Source organism: Gorilla gorilla, chromosome 13, assembly GCF_029281585.2.
Source record: "Gorilla gorilla gorilla isolate KB3781 chromosome 13, NHGRI_mGorGor1-v2.1_pri, whole genome shotgun sequence".
Taxonomy (NCBI): domain Eukaryota; kingdom Metazoa; phylum Chordata; class Mammalia; order Primates; family Hominidae; genus Gorilla; species Gorilla gorilla.
This window is the reverse complement of record NC_073237.2, coordinates 50950139-50972261: the sequence shown is the minus strand read 5'-3', so window position 1 is coordinate 50972261 and position 22123 is coordinate 50950139. Positions and strand designations below refer to the sequence as shown.

Here is a 22123-nt window from a genome sequence, read left to right as displayed (position 1 = left end):
GCGTTTCCTACTAGATGAAGAAGTACAAAGGAAAGGGAATCTGGAAGAGAGATTAATCCCAACTGGCAGAAAAAAAAAAGCAATGATTTGTAGAGTAATTGGTAATTGATCAGGCTTTGCAGTGTATGCACAAATGCAAAAGATAAGAGTGGTAGAGATGGGCGATATAGGCATAGAATAAATAGAGGTAAGCAGAGAAGAAACTGCAGAGTGAATTTAAGGAAAGGAACATAGGGTTTATGTGTGAGTGTGTTGTGAGGGGTTCAGATTAGATACAGTGAGTGACAATTAGAAACAGCCAACATCTAGATCATAGAGAGTTGTGAATGTGTTGAATAGTTCTATGCAAACCTAACCCAAAAAGCCCAAGGAAGCTGAGAGGCCAAAGAAAGAGGCTGACAAATTCAATTTCTCAGAAAGAAACATTGAATAGGAACTTAGCAACAGAAGTCATGTCTGTGTTGCTGGCAGTGGCAAGACAAGACAGAAGACCCCCATGCCATTACCATCCAGATCTAGGGCTTATATACCATAGGGAAGGAATGTGTAGGACAATCATAGGGAAAGGGAAGAATGCTGTGTGAATCTGCCTAAAGGCAGGATTTGTAGTCAAGTGTATTTTGACCTAAGGGCAGAATTTACCGTAAATACTTGCCCTTACACAAGGAATCAAGGAACAGTAGACAGAATAGAAATCTTAGAGGCATTTTCTGAACTGGGGTTCATCAGAAGCCAACATGGCAGATTAGCATCCAACGTGGAGTTGCTTTAGTCTCCACAGACTGCCAGGCTGGGGATTTTAGAATTAATGTAGATGAATTTGGAAGATATTGAGGTGTTTAAATAAAAAGGTGATACAATAATGTCTGTGCTTTATAAAGATGACTTTGCATGCATGAAGAATTGGTGAGGGAACAGTCTGCAGGTGAGAATAATGAAGATCCTAACACAGCAATTCAGATGATGCTGATTTACTGCAGTAGCAGTGGAAGTGCCAAAGTGTAAATTTACACAAAGGAGAAAATAAGAAAATTTAAAAATTTGTTTTGTGAATTTGGGCAGGAGAGATGGAATCTTGGTTAGCAAGAGTGTTTAGCTGAATTATTTAGATAGCAGTCTTAACACAACCCCATTGTGAGGAAGTTAAAATGCAGTTGGTGCTAATGGCTATTTGATTACACTAGTTTGTAATATTTGATATTTTGGCATGTGTCCTTCTTATCAAAATAGGTCATTATGCTATAGTGAGGGAATTCGTCCAAATGCAGGTCTTAAGGATCTTTAAAAAAGCTTTTGAGCTGTTTTTTTCCCCTCATGGCTATGAATACTTTACGTTGTTTTCTTGAAGACTTTCCTTTTTACAGATGTTGTTTACAGTCCTTTCTACAAAGAAACCTCCTTTTCTAGAAATAATTTGCCTTATTTTTAATTTTTATCATGAAATTTTTTAAAACTTGCACAAACATAAGCAGAATTGTATAATAATCCCTCAGGTGATTATCCAGCTTTTAATATTACCTACTCATAGCCAATCTGTGTCTTTTGTTCTTCCACTCATTTACCCCTACTTCTGCATTATTTTGAAGAAAATCCTAGACATCTCATTTGATCTTTGAAAAATTTCTGTATGTAGCTCCAAAAGATAAGAGCTTTAAAGAAAAAACGTAATGGCAGCATCTTAACACCTAAAAATTAGCAATGATTCTTTCAAATGATCAAATATTCAGTGAGTGTTCCAATTATTTATGTATTACTGATTTTATAGTCTGTTTCAATGAAGATCCAAACAAGGTTCACATATGGTGATTAGTTCATCTATCTCTCAGATCACTTTTAATTTATGGGTTTCCCTTTCATATCTGTTTTCTTTTTTCCTTGCAAGCAACCAGAAAAACTGTTTATCCGTTAGAAATTCCTTACTGTGTGGAAATTGTTGATTGCAACCCCATGCTGTCATTTAGCATGAGACTTAGGTATTTCTTGTAACTTGGATTTGAATCCAGAGCAGTGAGCTTTAACATGGGGTGATTTTACTCCTCCCTCCCCTACCCATCCTCCCATGGGAAATTTGGCAATGACTGGAGACATTTTCATCTTCACAACACAGGGATGAAAATAGCATCTAGCAGGTAGAAACTAGAGATGCTGCTAGACATTTGAGAATACATGAGAATGTTGTGGGAATACCTTGCACAACAAATAATTATGTGGCCCCAAATGTGGATAGTGTTGGGGTTAATCTAGAGGCTTGATCAGATTAAGGTTCACATTTTGGAGTAAGACTACTGTAGTGGTGTTGAGTGGTTACTTCAAATTATTAGTGATATAAGGAGCTATTGATTAGGAGTTGTAAAAAGTTGCACCCTTTTTTTAACTTAAAAAAAATCTTTATTTTAGATTCAGGTGTACATGTGCAGTTTTGTTATATAGGTAAATTGTGTGTCATGGGGATTTGGTGTACTGATTATTATGTCACCAAGGTAATGAAAATAGTACCTGATAGGTAGTTTTTTAAGTCACTTCACTGTCCTCCCACCCTTCACTCTTAAGTAGGCCCTGGTGTCAGTTGTTCCCTTCTTTGTGTCCATGTGTACTTACTGTTTACCTCTGACTTATAAATGAGAACATGCAGTATTTGGTTTTATATTCCTACATTAGTTCACTTAGGATAATGGCCTACAGCTCCATCCATGTTACTGCCAATCACATAATCTCATTTCTTTTTATGGCTGCATAGTAATCCATGTTATATGTGTACCACATTTACTTTATCCAGTCTACCACTGAAGGGCATTTAGGCTGATTCCATGTCTTTGCTATTGTGAATAGTGCTACAATGAACATATATGTCCATGTATGTTTATGGTAGAATGATTTATCTTCCTTTGGGTATATACCAATAATGGGATTGCTGGGTTGAATGGTAGTTCTGTTTTAAGTTCTTCGAGAAATTGCCAAACTGCTTTCCACGATGGCTGAACTAATTTACATTCCCATCAGCAGTGTGTAAGTGCTCTCTTTTCTCTGCAACCTTGCCAGCATCTGTTATTTTGTGACTTTTAATAATAGCCAACCTGACTAGGTGTGAGATGGTATCTCATTGTGGTTTTGATTTACATTTCTCTAATGATTAATGATGTTGAGCATTTGTTCATATGTTTATTGGCTGTGTGTCTATCTTCTTTTGAAAACTGTTCATTTCCTTTTACCACTTTTTAATGGGGTTGTTTCTTGCTTGTTAATTTAAGTAACTTACAGATTCTAGATATTAGACTTTTATCAGATGCGTAGTTTGCAAATGTTTTCTCCCATTCTGCAGGCTGTCTGTTTACTCTATGGATAGTTTCTTTTGCTCTGCAGAAGCTCTTTAGTTTAATTAGGTCCCTTTTGTCAATTTTTGTTTTTGTTGCAATTGCTTTTGGTGACTTCATCATGAAATCTTTGTCAGAGTGTATGTCCAGAATGATATTTCCTAGGTTATCTTCCAGGGTTTTTTTATAGTTTTGGGTCTTTTATTTAAGTCTTTAATCTATCTTGAGTAGATTTTTGTATATGGTGGAAGGAAGGGGTCCAGTTTCTATTTTCTGCATAAGGCTAGCCAGTTATCCCAGTATTACTTGTTGAATAGGGAGTCCTGTCCCCATGAATTGTTTTTGTTGACTTTGTTCAATATCAGATGGTTATAAGTGTGTGCTATTATTTCTGTGCTCTCTATTCTGTTCTATTGTTCTGTGTATCTGGTTTTGTACCACTACCAGGGTGTTTTAGTTACTGTCGTTTTGTAGTATAGTTTGAAGTCAGGTAGTGCAGTGCCTCCAGCTTTGTTCTTTTTGCTTAGGAATGCCTTGGCTATTCAGGCTCTTTTTTGGTTCAATACGAATTTTAAAACACTTTTTCTAATTCTTTGAAGAGTGCAATTGGTAGTTTGATTGGAATAGCATTGCTTTGGGGAGTATGGCCATTTTAACAATACTGATTCTTTTTTACCCATGGGCAAAAAATGTTTTTCCATTTGTTTGTGTCATCTCTGATTTCTTTGAGCAGTGTTCTATAATTCTTGTTGTAGAGCTCTTTCACCTCCATGGTTAGCTGTTTTTGCAGGTATTGTATTCTTTTTGTGGCTATTGTAAATGGGATAGCATTCTTGATTTGGCTCTGAGTGTGGACATTGTTGGTGTACAGAAATGTGACTGATTTTTATACATTAATTTTTGTATCCTGACATTTTGCTGAAGTTGTTTATCAGATCTAGGAGCTTTGGGCAGAGACCATAGGATTTTCTAGGTATATAATTATATAGTTTGTGAAGAGAGATAGTTTGACTTTATCCTTCCTGTTTGGATGCCTTTTATTTCTTTCTCTTGTCTGATTGGTCTGGCTAGGACTTCCAGTATTATGTTGAACAGAAGTAGTGAGAGCTTCCTTGCCCTGTTCTGGTTCTCAGGGAGGATGTTTCCAGTTATTGCCTGATCAGTATGATGTTGGCTCTGGGTTTGTCATAGATGGCTCTTATTATTTTGATGTATGTTTCTAGTTCACTGAAGGGTTTTACCGTGAAGCGATGTTGAGTTTTATCAAAACACCTTTCTACATCTATTGAGACAATCATGTGGCTTTTGTCTTTAATTTTGTTTATGTGATGAAATAAATTATTGATTTGTGTATGTTGAATCAAACTTGCATAAGAGATAAAGCCTGCTAGGTTGCAGTAGATTAGCTTTTTGACATGCTGCTGGATTCAGTTTGCTAGTATTTTGTTGAGGATCTTTGCATCTATACTCATCAAGGATATTGACCTGAAGTTTTCTCTTTTTATTATGCCTCTGTCAGGCTTTGGTATCAGAATGATGCTGGCCTCATAGAATGAGTCAGGGGGAGTCCCTTCTCCTCAATTTTTTGGAATAGTTTCTGTAGGGATGGTCCCAGCTCTTCTTTGTACATCTGGTAGAATTTGGCTGTGAATCCATCTGGTCCTGGGCTCTTTCTGGTTGAAAGACTCTATTACTGTTTCAATTTTGGAACTTGTTTTCAATCTATTCTGGGATTCAATTTCTTCTTGGTTCAATTTTGGGAGGTTGTATGTTTCCAAAAATTTATCAATTTCTTCTAGGTTTTCCAATTTGTATGCAGAAGTGTTCGTTGTAGTTTCTGATGATTTTTTGTATTTCTGTAGGGCAGATGGTAATGTCTTTTTTGTTGTTTCTGATTGTATTTATTTGGATCTTCTTTCTTTCTGTATTAGTCTAGCAAGTTGTCTGTCAATGTTTTTTATTGTTTCAAGTAACAAACTTCTGATTCATTGATATTTTGTATGATTTTCCACACATCACTTTCATTCAATTCTGCTTTGATTTGGGTTATTTCTTGTCTTCTACTAGCTTTGGGGTGGATTTGCTCTTTTTTCTCTAGTTCCTCTAGGTGTGAGGCTAGGTTGCTAGTTTGAGATCTTTCTAAGTTTTTGATATGGGTGTTTAGTGCTATAAACTTCCCTCTTAACACTACTTTAGCTGTGTCCCAGAGACTCTGGTATATTGCATCTTTGTTTTCATTAGTTTCAGATAATTTCTCAATTTCTGCCTTAATTTCATTGTTTACCCAAAAATTATTCAGGATCACATTATTTAATTTCCATGTAATTATATAGTTTTGAGCAATTTTCTTAGTATTAATTTCTGTTTTCATTATGCGCTGGTCTGAGAGCATGGTTGGTATGATTTTGGTTTCCCTGAATTTGCTGAAGATTGTTTTATGGCCAAATAGGTAGCCTATTTTAGAGTATGTGCCATGTATAAATAATAACAATGTAAATTCTGTGGTTTTGGGGTGGAGAGTTCTTTTGGGGTGGAGAGTTCCTCTGTCTCTTAGATTCATTTGGTCAAGTGTTGAGCTCAGGTCCTGAATATCGTTGTTAGTTTTCTGCCTTGATAATCTGTCTAATACTGTCAGTAGATTGTTGAAGTCTCCCACTATTGTTATTGTGTGGTTATCTAAGTCTCTTTGTAGATCTCTAAGAACTTGCCTTATAAATTTGGGTGCTCCAGTGTTGGATGCAAATGTATTTAGGGTAGTTAAGTCTTTCTGTTGAATCAAACTCTTTACCATTATGTTATGTACTTATTTTCTTTTTTGATCATTGTTAGTTTGAAGTCTGTTTTGTTTGAAATTGGAATAGCAACTCTTGCTTTTTTCTGCTTTCTGTTTGCTTGGTAGATTTTTCTCCATCCCTTTACTTTGAGTCTATTTGTGTCATTGCATGTGATAGGGGTCTCTTGAAGACAGCATACAGTTGAGTCTTGCTCCTTTATACAAACTTGCCCTTCTGTACCTTTTAATTGGGGCATTTAGCCCATTTACATTGAAGGTTAATACTGATATGTGTGAATTTGATTCTATCATCATGTTGCTAGCTGGCTATTATGCAGATTTGGTTGTGTGATTCCACTAGTCAGTGGTCTATGTGCTTAAGTGTGTTTTTGTGGTGGCTGTTAATGGATTTTACTTTCCATGTTTAGCACTTTCTCAAGGACCTCTTGTAAGGCAGGTCTTGTGGTAATGGATTCCCTTAGCATTTGCTTGTCTGAAAAGAATCTTATTTCTCCTTTGCTACTGAAGTTTAGTTTGGCTGGATATAAAATTCTTGGTTGGAATTTCTTTTCTTTCAGAATGCTGAATATGGGCCCCGAATCTCTTCTGATTTGTAGGGTTTCTGCTGAAAGTTCTGTTTTTAGCCTGTTTTGGTTCCCTTTGTAAGTGATCTGCCCATTCTCTCTAGCTGCCTTTAATATGTTTTCTTTCATCTTAACCTTGGAGAATCTGATGACTCTGTGTCTTGGGGATAGTCATCTTGTATAGTTTCTCACAGGGGTCCTCTGCATTTCTTGAATTTGAATGTTGGCCTCTCTAGTGAGGTTGGGGAACTTTTCATAGAAGATACACTCAAATATGTTTTCCAATTTGCTTGCTTTTTCTCCCTCTCTTTCAGAGATGCCAATGAGTCATAGATTTGGTTTCTTTATATAATCCCATATTTCTCGGAGTCTTTGTTCATTCTTCTTTATTTGTTTTTCTTTATTTTTGTCTCACTGAGTTATTTTGGAAAACCAGTCTTTGAGCTATGAGATTTTCCTCAGGTTGGTTGATTCTGCTGTTAATACTTGCAATTGTATTCTGCAATTCTTGAAGTGAGTTTTTCAGCTCTATTGGATCAGTTTGGTTCTTTCTTAAAATGGCCATGTCATCTTTCATCTCCTGTATCCTTTTATTGTATTCCTTAGATTCCTTGGATTGGGTTTTGACTTTTTTTCTGAATCTCAATGATCTTCATTCCTGTCAATATTCTGAATTCTATTGCTGTCATTTCATCCATTTCAGACTGGTTAAGAATCATTGCTGGGAAACTAGTGTGGTCCTTTGGAGGTAAGAAAACACTCTGGATTTTTGAGTTGCCAGAATTCTTGCACTGGTTCTTTCTCAAGTATGTGGGCTGATGTTCCTTCAATCTTTGAAGTTGCTTTATTTTGGATGGTTTTTTGTTGTTGTTGTTTTGCTTTTTTTTTTTTTTTGAAGGAGTCTCACTCTGTTGCCCAGGCTAGAGTGCAGTGGTGCAATCTTGCTTCACTGCAAGCTCCACCTCCCAGGTTCATGCCATTCTCCTGCCTCAGCCTCCCTAGTAGTTGGGACTACAGGTGCCTGCCACCACGCCCAGCTAATTTTTTGTATTTTTAGTAGAGATGAGGTTTCACCATGTTAGCCAGGATGCTCTAGATCTCCTGACCTCAGGATCCACCTGCCTCGGCCTCCCAAAGTGCTGGGATTACAGGCGTGAGCCACCACACCCAGCCTGTTTTTTCGCTTTTATCTTCATTAATGCCCTTGGGTGTTTGATTGTGGCATAAAGTGAATTCAGTCGAATGGCTTTGTTTCTGAAAGACTTTGGAGGGCCAAGCCTTAGCTTAGCTCTCCTGGACTGTATGCTCTATCTCTGGTGGGGGGCTGGTACCATCCTCTGGCTTTGTTCTCTGGTCCCTTAAGGTTAGGAACCTGCTGCACTGGAGGGAGTGAGATGTTCCCAGTCTGCTGAACACAATACTGTAATGGATGGTGCCAGCCAAAACTCTTCATTAGGGTGGTGGCAGCAGGATCTATGCTGTCTTGAATGTACCAGCAGCCATGTCAGTGTGGCAGGGTGCATACATGCTGGCTGGTGTGGCGTGTTAGTGGTAGTAGGGCTGCAGTGTTCCTGCACACACTTGCCCATATGTGCATTCTGGCAAAGCAGTGAGGGGGTAGCCATGGGTGAGTGCATGCCAGCAAAGCAACCTGGGGGAGGCTGTGGTGAGTGGAGCATGCAAGTGGGCTGGTATACATTGGTGGGGGCCACTCTGCTGGAGATCTCTGATGGTCAGGCGTGGTCTGCTGGCAAAGCAGCTGTGATGAAGGTCCCAAGGAGCACCCTGGTGGACATCCAAGGATGTGCTGCAAGTGAGTGGGGCCAGGCTGGGGCCCTGGGAGAGGTCAGCAGATAGTGAGGTGCTCAGATTAGCCTGGCCCCATCCTATGGACAAGCCTGCCCTGCGCTGTCTAGGTCTGAGAGTCACCCCAAATCTAAAGTCTCCTAGAGGAGCATGGCAGGCCTTATGAGATGGGAGTTCCTGACAGTGCTCCACTGCAGACATTCTTGCACCAAACCCTCTGGGCTCCACATAGGTTGGAGTCCTGTGCCTACACCTCTCTAGGCAGCTTTCCTGCTAGCTCAGGGTCTGTGGGGTTTGTGGTGTCTCCTGCTGCCAGGATTCCAGCAGTCCATGGTGAGAGTGGGCCACGCCTTGCCTGTTCAACTCACCCCTTCCCCAGGAGTTGGTGGGGGCCAGGAATGAGTCCTGGTGCTTAGCCCCATGCAGGGTTCTCATCTTCCTCCTACTTCAGCCCAGCATCTGTGTCATCCCTCTGTCCACTCTCAATGCGTTCCCTCTGAAGATCTGCTCACAGTGCACCAGTCTTTCCGACATCCTGGTCTCTACGTGACAGATTTTCCTCTTGGCTGCGTCTGGTCAGCCATCTTGGCTAAAACTCCAAAAGGTAATATACTAATTGTATCATTCCTTTTTTCATTTGTTAGCTGGAAAACATCTGTAAAGAGAAATTTCCTCTCATCTGCTTTTTGGTTACCCAGAAAGATGACTTAGTTTAAAGCCTTAAAGTCTGTTGAATATCTGACAAATGAATAGGATTCAGCCAGCATGCCTGCATATGTTTTCTTTTCAAAGCACTTAGACTCAGGTCCAAAATAAGTGGAATGATGTAGACGATGTCAAGATTAATTGGCTTAGAATACACAAACCTTTCCTTTTTAGTCTTACTAGACAATCTATTAGAGTATTTCTACTGAGAGTTTTTCCCCTCAATATCTTTAGCTGTATTTAAAGTTAATGAGCTTTTTCAATTAAAGCCACAGATATTTAGCCTTTGGATAGCATTTAGATGAATCAGAGTGTATCTAATTACACTGGGTAAATTCTTAAGAAGCTGAGAAGATTCTTTATTCAGAACAAGCACATTTTAAGTCAGAGTCACGTAGTAGATATCATTCCAACCAGTATGCAAATCATCTTTGTGAAAGGAGCCTCTAGATGTAGCTGAGAGTTTGAGAAATGCATGTAGTAGAAAGCATAGAAAGTACTCTTTTTGATAGAAATTTGTCAATTCTAGTGCTAGAAGGCAAATCAGACATATTCTATTACATGATTGTTCATAGAGCAATTGTAGTTCATTCGTCAGGAGGCCTGTAGTTCACTGACTTATTGGCCTAAATTCAGGGATAGTTAGAATCAGATGTCCAAATAAAGTTAGGAATTTGTTACAAAATGAGTTTTTCAGTGGTCTGGCTAGAATAAGTGAATACTGTGATTGACCAGGCTTGGGATTTGTGGCCACTTTTAGAGCCATGGGATAGCTTCAGGTCCTCCAGAACTATTTGGACTGAGATAGAAAGAGGATGGTTTCCAAGCTGAGATGCTTCAGGCAGTCAGATAAAATAGATGTCCACTAGGCTTAGGTTTTGTGGTTTTTCAGCTTTTGCTGTCTACCACTTCTTTCCTACCGAGGATCTTACTGCCGTTTTGTCTTTCTGGATAAGACACTTTCTGCATAAGTGTCTCCCTATGCAGAAAACTAGAATAAAGGTTCTCAATGTGTTTATTAGTTGTTTCCTGAAGATTTTAGTATTTCATTTTGCAGCTTGCCAATTGTTTCCTACACATAATTTTAGTAAATTAGCCTTAGTTAGGCAGTGACAGTTGTTGAAATTACAATTGTGCAATTCTTTTCTGAATATTGAAGTTAATGATTAGATCTCTCAAGAAGGTTGATTTATTTCAATAATTATAGCATATCATTCAGGACACTAGGGAAAAGTCTTTGAGTTTGTGTGTGTTTGTGTGCACATGTGTTTCATTAAATATTGGAGGAGAAATTTAAACTTTCTCTCTACCTAGTGTCAACTATAGTAAATTCTTGAATTTTGTACTTTATGGATGTTATTTTAATAATTTTCATTAGTAAAGATAATAGGGAGGATATTTCTAGCAGCAAAATGGAAACAGAAAAAAAAAGTTTGAAGCATTTGCTAAAGAAAGAAAAAGAAAAATTTAAGATTATTAAGTATTTTACATAACACCAATAGGCATTAACCAAACAGTTATCGAAGGTGAAAATAAGATTTCATGTGATAACATTTTTCATGAAGATATATTTTTTAAAATTACAGGTTAATTAGTGATAAGTAATCATCTGCAATACTAATTTTGAGATCCTGTCATAATCATATTATTATCCCTTGTTTTCCAAAAGGTCTAGCAGAATGTGAGAATATTTCAGGCAGAGATCTTAAGACTTGAGTCCTTCATGCCATTCCTCAAGCCATGTACACACAAGTATGTAACTCTCAAATACTGCAGGATATAACCAAGTGATCACACAATTAGCTGAGAATGGTTATTAATTTGTTGTGCATTCAAAACTTTTCATTTTTAATTAATTGTGTTATGTGCCCTTATATCCCCTGGAGGAAGTATTATAACACATATCCTAGAATGTGTGGGAATTAAATTGATTTACATGTACTAAATGCAGAAGTGTGTATAAAGTGATATATTTAAATGCCTAGGGTAGTACATTACTCAGTTTATTGAGAAGGTACTCAATAGATGGCAGCTACTATAATTGTCATATTAAAAACATTAAAATAAGAATATACCTTAGTTTTTAAATACCTCCAAAAAGGAATATCCCATAATTTACTAAGTAATAAACTACTAGGTTGTTCAATTTTCACTATTAGTAACTTTTCCACTGGTTGAAATTCCTAATTCTTTAGTTTCTATTGTTTCCTTAGGGTAATATGAACAACTGGTTATGAATTTTAATGGTGGAAACTTCATACCTATGTTGACCTTAACTGATCATCTTTTAAGTGTTTGGGAATAAACATTCTTTATGCATATTTTTGAATCTTGTTTTCACACATGTCTCTCACTTTATATACCTCTTAGACTGAAATGTCACAGTTACGTCCAGGAAGATTTACCTGTTACTCAGTGTAGTAGGAGAATTTTTTTCAATGTTCCTCACTATACTGTCATCTCTCTGCTGACTGGAAGAGAACACCAGTGATTTAGGTCACTCATGACATTTTTGTAGAAAAATGCAAGTAAGAGATGCATGCTATAGTAGATGTTGTTGTGTAGTACCCAGATTTCCCCAATGTTCCTGGAGCCACTCATTCCCTCAGCCGCTGGGAGTGATGACTGCTAATGGCTCCCAGCTGAGCAATCCCCTAAGCATGGCTGTGTACTGAAAGGGGCATTTAAAAGTTACGCTCCCTGTCTCAGTGTAGCACACATCCAGTGACTTGTTGTGCGGGGCTATAATTGCCTCATTTTGCGACATCTCTGAAAGACCATCACCACTTCGGCATTCCTGTGGGATCAACTCCAGTCTCTGTTGGACCTGCATCATGATTCAACTTGTCCCTATGCCCAGTCCTGCTTTCCTTACTTCCTTACATGTGTTGTTACCAAGAGCAATCCTTAGTAAACATCTTGCATGCAAATGTCTGTCTTAGAGTCTCTTTCCCAGGGCTCTCAATGGCCAACAGTCGGTGCCAGGAGTGATCCTTAGAAGTGGATGAAAATGAAATTTTGGAGCCGGATCTGTGTCTGTCTGGTTGGCGGTGAGGCTCCCATTACTGGTGATAGGCACAATATTGATAGCCCCTGGAATATGGTAGCAATAGAACTTTTAATACTTTCACCAGTGGTGAACTGCGAAGAGATACTATGAAAGAAAATACACTAGCTGCTGCAACATCACTGGTATTTGACAAATTAGGTGTGTGTAGGGACAAGGAGAAGTAGTTGTTGTAAGAGCTAAGCATTGGATAGCTGTTGCTCTGGCAATCAGTGCATTGGAAAAATATATGGTAAATGCCTGTGGGTGAGTAATCACCAATTTAATGCTAAATACAAAAACCAGAGTGCTTCTTTGGCAGCATGTAAAGAGACTCATCTTCTGCAGCCGGAGGACAGAAAAGCTGAAGATCAGGCTCAGTTACTTCACTGTTCTTTTCCTTATACGGTTCCCCAGGAAAAGAGACCAACCACAACCATGGAAGAGCTAATCCCAAATGGAACAAATTTATTACATGAAATGAATGACTGAAGTGATGCAAGGGGTGCAGTGAAAGCTGTGCTGCTACATGGCCTCTTTAGGGATTAAGACCTTCATTCTCCAGCAACTGGGAGTGTTTCTGCTGATGGTTCACAACTGAGGCCTTTCTCAAGCATTGCCCTAAATTAACAGGAACTGCTTCATGCAAATTTACCTCCTCCCAGGAGGCAGTTTAATTCAATAACCAATCCACGCAGGTGTAGAAAGACAAGTTATGTGGCTGCCATACAAGCCAACAAACAAGAAAATTAAAACAAAACAAAAAACTCACCCATGGGTTCAGCATTGAAGGGTATTAACTGTAAGGGCCACTATTCTTTTAATGGATTACATCATACAATTCTGTTCTGTTTCAGATGCCAAAACTTAATAAAGGCATAAACAAATAATGCCTAATAAACAAACACACATAATCCAGACCATAGGTTTTCTTAAAACTATTTTAAAGTAATGGAACTCTTTTTTGTCCAGATTAAAAAAAATTATTTCAGATTACCCACATATAACAAGTCTGAGAATGGAGTTGCTCTAGTTGAAGAATTTCCCTTTTTCCTTCTTTGTAGTAGTTCATAATTTTTGTAGCAGGAGCCCTCCTTCTCCTTTTCTTCCTTTTTCTTCTTCTCCTTTTCCTCCTCTTTTGCTTCCTTTAATGAACTTCTGGAGCATGTTGGAGGAGCCCCTACGTCTCCTCAGAATGATATTTGCAAATCACTGCTCAAAATAACTGCATGATAAGGATGCTACAGTGGTGACTTAGACACTGAGTGGGGTGTGGAAGTTGATTTCTTAGTTTCTCTAGCCTTTAATTCTGTAATATTCATTATATCTTCTTGATCTTTTATTCTCTATATACCAAATCCTTATTTAGCATCTCTTTGGAAATCACTTTCTTTTTCGGCATCTTGGAATAACTAAATTTTTGTTTTTGATTACATCTCCATTTCAACTAATCGAATGGTGTACTAACCAAATTTGCAAACTGTTCCTCTGTTTACTCTGAAGCATAAACTGATATCACCCATATCTAGAGCAGTCACTGGTGAAAATGTGACACCAATTTCTGTTAGAGATCATCTCATTTTTTATAAATGATGAGTTTGGGCACAGAGAGGTTAAATGACTTGTCTGTCACATAATTAAACAACAGAGCTGGGCTGGAATAGAGATTTTTATTCTCTCAGTCAAAAGTTTCCTATGTACCATTTTGAGCACACCAACAGATGAATTCAAATCTATTTCACCAAGCATTGCTTCTCAACAGCATTACACAAATTTTAAAAAATTTTAAAAAAGAAATTAAGAAAAACAAGATCTATCCCAAAGTTCTAACACATCTACCATCTTCCTTTTTCTATATTCTCTTTCATACACATAGTAGTTTTACAGTTATTATCGTAATTTTTGCATCCAGGTCCTTTCTCTCCTCCTCATTCTTCCATTTTCTTCTTTTTCTCTTTATCCTCCTTTTCTTTCTCCCTTTTCTCCTTTTACTCCCCCTACTCCCTTTGCCATCTTTTCCCTTTCCTTCCTCCTCCTCTTTTCCACGTACTTTTCCTCCTCCTCCTCAGGGATATCTTGTAGCAAACTTTCCAGGTTGCTCTTTTCATTGAACAGAAGGAGTAAGAGGATCTTTTTGTTTAATCAAAACAAGCCCTTTCTCTTGGATGACGATTCTGGGAAATGGTTGGACAAACCTGCATGTGATATTCAGAGATTTGAGGAAACAGGAAAAACAGATAACTCCTTTTTTCTGAGATTTGAATGGAGGTTGTGGGTTAGGTTAGCTACAACCAAGGCCTAATGACTGTAAATGCCTAAAATCTTATTTCTACGTGGGTAAGGACAGAAAGAAGTATAACAGAGTAGAAACCAAATGACTATGCCTGGCCTGAGTAAAGGTGAGGAGAAAAGGGGGAACAGTGGTTATATATCAGGAAAGAACTAGTTCTGATCTTGTCTTGTAGCCTACAATGGGATTGTGAATATGGTTAAACAAAGAGTTAGATGTACAAGGAACTAGTATATTTGGGGTCTCAGGCTACTAATGAATGGGTTCTCTGAAGTGAGCATGACATCAGGGAATAGTCTTCGAGTGAAGAACTTGCTACTACAAAAAGGGCTCCAATCTGGCCTTCATGGTAAAGACCAGAACAGGGGGAATATAGCTATATTCTGAGAACAATATTTACCTTCCTGCCACCAAGATATCCCATCAGAGTCCCTTCGGTGTTTGGCAATTTCCAATCAGCTCTGCTCCAGAAGCAGTACTAGTTCCCACAGCCTCCTTTTTCTCCTGGAGAAAATTCGGCTACATGATTTCCAATGAGCTTTCCCCCAAGAGAGCCACAATTCCACTTTGGCCCGTTTCTCCACCAATGTTGACGCATAAAGCAACCAAAACTGGAAATGTTCACAGTTCCACTACTCTGGAGCATCTTCATATGCTGTGGGATAGCTGGTAAGGTAATGAAAAGAATTTGGAAACCAAGGGCTCTCTCTGTTTTGCTAGAGAGTTCCCATTGCCAGGTGTCACTGGTGAGCAAACATCACTTTGGTCCCTTTACAAGTTACTGGAGCTGACTTTCCCTCAGCCACTTTTCTTTGGGCATAGCCAGAAAAGACCATATTATATTCTGCAGGTAGCAACTTCCAGCAACAGGCAGCACATGGAGAAATGACTCAAGTAGACCAGATTCCTCTCTTAGCCCCCAGAGAGCATATGGAAATCTCTGGCAATATTTGGGAGGCAGTTGAGGACTTGGTGGATTAGCCTAAACTTTATGACATACCTGGCTACAGGGACCTGACAAGGGTACGTAAGTTGCATCCTAAACCATAAAATGGCGAACCTTAGCTAGGCTTGCCTTCTACTTCTTCTCTTACTCATGCATTATGGACATTTCCCATGTTGCTACTTGGTTTTCTGTATTTGTTTATTGAATGATCTTTATAATTATAATTTGATTGCAGCATAATGATTCCCTTAAGAGGGTGTGCAATAATTTGTTAGGCATTCATTGATTGCTGGATATTTTGTTTTTTTCCAATGTTTCATGATTATAAATAATGTTGCAAAGATATGCCCATCGCTTCTTTTCTTATTTTAAATCATTTCCCTAGTGTGCATTCCCAAGAGTGGGATTACTGAGTCAAGTGTAAACATTTCAGTTAAATAAATCCAAGGGGAAGAACACATTCTATACACTTGAAAAGTAAACTATGAATCTGGAAAATACCAGTTGACTGGGGCTGAATCTGCACCATTTGCATTAATTTAAAATGAAGGTAAACCTTCCTCTTCTATAACTAAGTCCTGTGAAATAGCATCAACCACATAGGCTCTACCAACACGCTGACCAAACAGACTTAACTGCAGGCCTGTGATACAGCACAACAGAAATTATCTCACCCTTGGGTTCAGTACAACATCCAATTGCATTATCATTTTCCCAGTAAATAACGCTCGCCATCTCTAACTACAGCTGTGTGAAACCAACAGCGTCCACTTGGCGGGGAATCACATTCCAAAGTGTTACTCAAGTATTGTCCAGAAATAAAACTTAAATCATCTCTCCTGGCTGGCTGAGTGTAAGGTACTTTTTATTTACCATTTGCCTTTTAAGCAAACTTTGGCTTTAAGTATCAGCTTTCTGACAGGGGAGGGTATTTTTATGGCCTCAGAATGTAAGGTGAACTCACAAAACTCTTCCTTCTTCCTCTTCCCATGGTTTTTGGCATTCAGAATGTATTCCTGGAGCTCTACCTAAAGGCAAATTCCACAGTTGTCTTACCATCTCCCAAGGGAAACATATTTCACAAGAGTTACACTAAGGTAATATTTGTTTCACATCAATAAAAATTTATTGAGTGTGTATGCAGCAAGGCATATAGGAAAATATGGGCTTGAGTATCATACATACTTGCTGTGTATCCAAAGACATTTATGAAATTTTCCTAAATTCCAATGGCCTCATCTATTAAATGAAATGAACAATGCCACCTTCACGAAGTAATTGTGAGTTACAAATAATATGAGAAAAGTGCTCAGTATACAATAAGCAATCAATACATGTGAATTCTTTTTCCTGGGTCCTAAATGGAATACTGAAATGAAAGACACAGTTTCTGTTCTCAAAGCCTACAGAATGGCAGATGAGCACAAACATAGCTATGATACCAAACAGCCTGTGACAAGTATCATAAAACAAAAACAAAGTTTGGAGAGAAAGAACAAGGAGAGAGAGATGTCTACAGAGTGGTCTAGAGTCAGTACTAGATATGTTTTAGATAGCAAACTGAAAATAAGCATGGATCTGGACTCAGCGGTCATGGGTTTCACCGAGTAACCTAACTTCTTTGAGACTAAGTTTCTTCATCTGGAAATGAAAGAACTTAGATTCCCACTTTACAGAGATTGAAAAGCATGATTCTCTTTTGTAACTATAACATTATTTGTATTTTGTTAGTTATTTTAATAATGATAACTCCAAATTTAAGTATCTGGATGGCTAGATGCGGTAGCTCACACCTGTAATCCCAGCACTTTGGGAAGCCAAGGTGGGCGGATCATCTGAGGTTAGGAGTTCGAGACCAGCCTGGCCAACATAGTGAAACCCAAACTCTATTAAAAATACAAAAATTAGCTTGGTAGTGGCCCATGCCTGTAATCCCAGCTACTCAGGAGGCTGAGGCACGAGAATCTCTTGAACCCGGGAGGCAGAGGTTTCAGTGAGCTGAGATCGTGCCTGGGCAACAGAGTGAGAATCTGTCTCAAAAAAAAAAAAAAAAAAAGTATCTGGGAATGCTTTAAGAAGGTGGTGGAATATGAAATAAATAAATTTTATAAAATGGGTTGGGTGTTGACCACATATTAGAAGAATCAGCTGAAGGAGCAGTTTAAGTAAAAGATCTTGGGTAAGAAAATGTACCATCGGATGAGTGAATGATTTAAATGGAAAAATACTGTAAAGTGACTTGAATCCATATGGGATATACTTTGTATGGATAGTTACCTGAGCATGCATTTGCGTGTTATTTGACATCAGGGGAAGCTCTTGACATTTTTTAAACGAGAAGTAAAACCACTCTCATCTCAAATTTTAGAAAATAATTCTCACAGTAGTAAAGAGACAGCACAATCCCCATCCTTTGTTGAAAAACCATGTATATTACACATCAAGGAGTCAGCAATTCAATTAAAGAGGTTAGTTTTAAACATCCTGTGGCCTGAATTATGATCTCCAAAGATGTTTATATTCTGAGGCCCAGAACATGTCAATATGTTATCTCACAAGAAAAAAATAAATAAAAGGAGGAAGGGGAGATTTTGCTGGTGTGATTAAGGATCTTCTGATGGAAATATTATTTTTGGATTATCCAGGTAATCACAAGCGTACAGATAACAGGTAGGCAGGAATGTGAAAATCAGAGAGAAGAGAGATGTGCACCAGAAGTTGGAGTAATGTGCTTTGAAGATGGAGGAAGGGACCATAAATCAAGGAATGCAGACAGCCTGTAGAAGCTGGGAAAGGCAAGGATGTGGATTCACTCAAGAGTCTCTAGAAGAAATGCAACCCCGCCAACACCTTGATTTGAGGACTTCTGACCTTCAGAATGAGAAAATGATACATTTGTGTTGTAAGCCACCCAGTTTGTGAAATATGTATCAACAATTGAAAACTAGTACATAGTCAAATACTCAATCTCTGTTTTTTTAGCTTATTATTTTCAATCTCTGTCTCCAACCCACAAACCACATGCATCATAAATAAATTAAAATACCAAAACTTTTATTCTAGGATTTTTTTGGGAATACAAATTCATATCATTGAACTAAATATTTTAGAACCCATAAAAAAGGTCAGATTTAATCTTTAAAAAAATCCAAGATCTGTGTGTAAGTGGTGCTTTTGCCTACTTGGTTTTGTCTCATCAACTAGACACTATTTGGAGTCAGGGAGTCACTGAATTGCCCATTGCAATGTAGTCTCAGCATAGGACTGGAAGGGCTCCACAGAAACGAAGTTAAATTCCTGATGCTGCTCCTCCAAACAGCAGTACCCTTCAAGATGTACGCCCATTCGTAAGATTTTTTTTTTTCCTATTTAACGTTCAATTTGGCCCTTGTACAGCCTGGAATTTAGAGGAAGAGAAACTCACTAACTTCTAAGCACAGTTAACGTTACAAGAACCTGGAAAGGGGGAAAATGTATCGCAAACTAAGATGCTTTAAGAACTTACCAGGATTCCTTTGTGACCATTCTTTTGTTTTCTTATCCCCTATGACTTCAGCCAGAAAACATTAAAATGAGTTCCTTATACTGTGCATGGTTTGCAGGTGAAGGTTGTCTGAGCTCTAATTTGCTGTTTGACTCGCCCCAGGAATTTCAGGTGTTGCACGAGGGACTAAAGTACAGAGCGTACCTAAGTTCTTGGTTGTTAGCCATTGGACCATGGCCACAGCATTATTAAACCATCCAAGCACGCTGGGTCTCAACCACAAAATTTAATTTTCTCTACTGCAGGGACTAGTCAACTACCATAGACTTAAAGAGACTGTTTTTATCTACAAAAAATTTCCCCCTTTAGACTGATGTGGAGCTAATTTTAGTTTTGTCTATCCTCAGGGTTACAAACACTGATATAAATTCAGCTTGATGAGAAACAGATAAGAGGTAGAATTTATATGAATACAATCTGTAATATAAATTAAAGAAAGATGAAAGCTCCAAGGTTTTTGGAGATTGGTGACACCTTAGTAAATAATGCTTAAGAATTCCATTATAAGCAAACTTTACCACACTTGTTAACAATGTATTTTTACATACTCCAACTACCAGGGAATGCCTGTTTCTTCCTGCTGTCCTCATACAGATTTCCCTCTTTTTGACTCCTTTCCTTTTTGTTAGCACATCCTCAGCCTCCACTCTTGTCACATCCCACCTCTAACCATGTGTCAGGGTTCAGAATTGGTGTTATTGAAGCAGAAGCAGGGAAAAGAAAACTATCACATGCATTGAATGCCTGTGATACTAATCCTGGGCTATCTTCAGGCCTGTTTTATGATAGAGAGAAATAACCCCCTAATATGTCGGGACCACTGGTTTTCAGGTGTGTATTACTGGTAACCAAATGCTTCTAAATGATTCTCATATCATCACATTAAACAATCAAGATTTTAAAATGATCTCCTTTTTTAAAAAAAAGAAACTTGTAAATATCCTTCAACCTTCCAGTTGTTATTTCTGAAACAATTTAAATAAGACAGACCCAAAAGAATTAAATACAATTCATATTTTTGATCACCTAATGGCTGCTATGGAAGCAAGGGATGCCACATGGCATCGATTGTTCCTCAACTGATGCAATCAACATGGAATATTAAAATGGAATGGGCTGCCTCTCGAGGTGGAAAAACTTTTGATTATGTGGATTACACGATCAGAAGCAGCAAATCCACATGGCTCTGTGCCAAGTGACAATTGAGGAAGGGCACTGCCTCGCTTTCAAATATTTAAGGATGAGCTCATTGAGACATCAAAGAAACAAGTTTCTATTATAGCAAAGGATTGATTTGATTGCTTTAGGACACAAATTGTTTGGCATAACACCAGAGATTGGGGGTAAATTCCAAGTACTTATACAGGTGACCCAAGACTTACAGCTGCTTAACTTGTGACTATTGTTCAGGAAGCAATTAAGAAGTAAGTACAGAGGTGCAGTCAGCAGTACACTCCAGGGTCCTCCTGGGAGGTACAGACTTTGGGGGGCTGGCTAGAAAACCAACTATAATTTTTGATAATTTCTATTGAAACCTATAAAGTTCTGTACAACCAACATAAAAACTTGCTTTCCAAAGCAATTTGTATTTTATAATGCCAGGCTTGTCCAGAGAAAACAAACTAGTGCCTTCCTCATTGCAAAAATTATATATATATATACTTTTTCCAGTGGAGCACAAAGTTGATTCTGACTGCGGATTGAAATACCTGATAGCTAGACTACTTTCTGTGGTGTTTTCAATCTGATTAAAATTCTACATATTTACCTGGAAGGGCAATAAGCTTCCTTGTAAGAATCAAAATGGCTAACTGGAAGTAGACAAAAGGACTAATAAGGAAGCACTTTATTTCTTTTTTACCTTAGTAGGAAAAACACTAGTGTGTGTCTGTTTGTCATTATTACACCTTTCTTCTTTATTTGAGGAAACTCCAGTTTCGTTACGTGGCAACTTGCTCAGTCCCAGGAGGTGATTCCTGATTGTCATAAGTAAATCACAGGTAACCTGTTTTCCTCCACTAGTTATTGGTGTGGGCGTGGATAGAAGAGCCAGTTCTGGTCAGTGGGGTATGAGCAGAAGTATGAAGAAAGCCTTTTTTTCTGCCATTACTTCCCACCCCTACTCCAATTGGGAATGTGGTTTCAGGAAGCTTTGATGATTAGTACTTTGGCAGTGATTTTGAGACCATCAGGAGAGATCTCAACACCCCACTGGAGACATGCAGAGGAGAAGTTTGGGAAGAGATGGGCCCTTATTGATATCGAGTCCCAAGAACAACCCAGCAATCACCTCCTCTGGCCTTCTTGTTCTGAAAATAATAAATGTTTTAGATTTTATGCAACTTGGTTGAATATTTTGATGCATGTAGCAAAAAGCAATCCTAAAGATAAGCTGAATAAATGCATCCTTCCAGGGAATGACATAGTGCTTTATCATGGAACTCAGAGACTTAAAGAATATTATTAGGAAGATTTGAGGTCCTTTGGACCAAAGAACCACAATGATTACCCAAAGGTTTTTGTTTTGTTTTGTTTTGTTTTGTTTTGTTTTCTTGCAGGAAATTGTAGGAAGAATTTTAAACAGAGCAATCTTCCTCTTGTAAAAATTAACCCAACTCAGAAATAAAGGAACAAGTGAGTTCAAGAACGTCATGTCAGTCTGATATTTTGAGGATCAAAATTCCGGCAAAAGTGTAGAATGTGCTGAATAACATTTGATTTAGTTATCTAAAATGTTTTCATTTGCTATGTTTAAAATCTCTTTGGAAAGTTTCACGCCTGTGTTCCAGGAAGTTGGGACATCTTAATTTTGCTTATTAAAAGAGGCATGGTCTCAATTACCTTCCAAAGGGAGAAAAATCTTAAGAAGATCACTATGCAACTCCCAGCTATAAAATATATTAACATTACCTTTAACCATAAGAAGTATTTTTTAGACAATTCCTGAGAAAAAGAGAGGATAAGAGGTAGAAATAAAGGGCAGAGAAGTGGAGTGTCAGAAGTGGAATTGAATGAAATAATGAGCCCTTTAAATTCACTAGTCTGGCAATAAAGGTTGTACTATACACATGTTAAATGTATCAAGAGGAGGCAAGACAGCCCACACGACTATGAGAGA

At 38.1% G+C, this 22123-nt stretch overlaps 1 long non-coding RNA gene across 3 annotated transcripts in view; it reads left to right on the top strand.

Annotated features, from left to right (window-relative positions):
- The window catches only part of LOC109028251 (uncharacterized), a 58105-nt gene extending 36413 nt beyond the window's left edge, over positions 1 to 21692 (top strand). For all 3 annotated transcript variants that reach the window (XR_010130200.1, XR_002007269.3, XR_008668264.2), the window contains 5 exons: positions 16209 to 16319; positions 16469 to 16558; positions 18107 to 18363; positions 20931 to 21005; positions 21564 to 21692. This is a non-coding gene — a long non-coding RNA (uncharacterized lncRNA). The remainder of the gene's footprint in view (positions 1 to 16208; positions 16320 to 16468; positions 16559 to 18106; positions 18364 to 20930; positions 21006 to 21563) is intronic.
- The last annotated feature ends 431 nt before the right edge of the window (positions 21693 to 22123 follow it).